The sequence below is a fragment of the Tupaia chinensis genome, unplaced genomic scaffold (genome assembly GCF_000334495.1).
Source record: "Tupaia chinensis unplaced genomic scaffold, TupChi_1.0 Scaffold000041_1, whole genome shotgun sequence".
In the NCBI taxonomy this organism is placed as follows: Eukaryota; Metazoa; Chordata; class Mammalia; order Scandentia; family Tupaiidae; genus Tupaia; species Tupaia belangeri.
The window spans coordinates 1135314-1136050 of NW_006159496.1; the positions used below are offsets into that span (position 1 = coordinate 1135314).

The 737-nt window shown below is 49.1% G+C and overlaps 1 protein-coding gene and 1 pseudogene across 2 annotated transcripts in view; both read right to left on the reverse strand.

Annotated features, from left to right (window-relative positions):
- The window catches only part of CCDC138 (coiled-coil domain containing 138), a gene marked incomplete at its 5' end in the record, with an annotated part of 92560 nt that overhangs the window by 84825 nt on the left and 6998 nt on the right, over window positions 1-737 (reverse strand).
- LOC102473734 (chloride intracellular channel protein 1 pseudogene) overlaps window positions 222-737 on the reverse strand; it is a 700-nt pseudogene continuing 184 nt past the window's right edge.

Below are 737 nucleotides of genomic sequence, written 5' to 3' on the forward strand. Positions count from 1 at the left end.
TTTCATTCTGTGTTTTATTACTGAAACATGTTGTCCTACCCACCCCATCCACAATAAAAATCTTGCCCCAGCCCCTCACGCTTTCATCTCATTCCCCTACCCGGGCCCTGCACAAATGCTCCCAGATTCCCTATCCCCTGGCCATTCTGGAGTTTGTCCATTGGGTGGCAATGTGAAAAACACCCAGGACCTTTGTGGAGACAATCCAAGCCGGCAAGGGATTCCCCAAAAGGGGCTTATTTGAGGGCGTTGACCACTTGCTCATAGGCCAGTTTAATCTCCTTGTCACCTGGACACGTACAGGCGAATTCTTCCTGAGCATAGGCATTGCTTAAGTACCGATGAACTCCCCGAAAGGCTTCTGGGATGGTGAAGCCCCGATTATTTCTTACACACCACCTGCACTACGTGGAGCTTTGGCAGCAGGTTGGAGGCAGCCAAAGTGAGCTCGTTGCCATGCAGAAATTTCCTCTGAGAAACACCTTCATCTTCAGCACTGGTCTCATCCACTTCTGGGAGAGGAGTGGTCAAGTAATTGTCTAAAACCTTCAGGGCTTTCAGAAGTCCTTTCTCCAGATTATCATTGAGAGCTAGGTTTGAATTCTTGATGTAGGCAGAAAATTTGGCAAATATGTCCAGCCCAGCTGTGTTAGACTCAGGGTTCAGAGCTGCCAGTTTGGGGTCCCTGGGAGGGCACAGCACTGCTTCCAGAAATTCCTCAATCTTGTTGGTGTTGT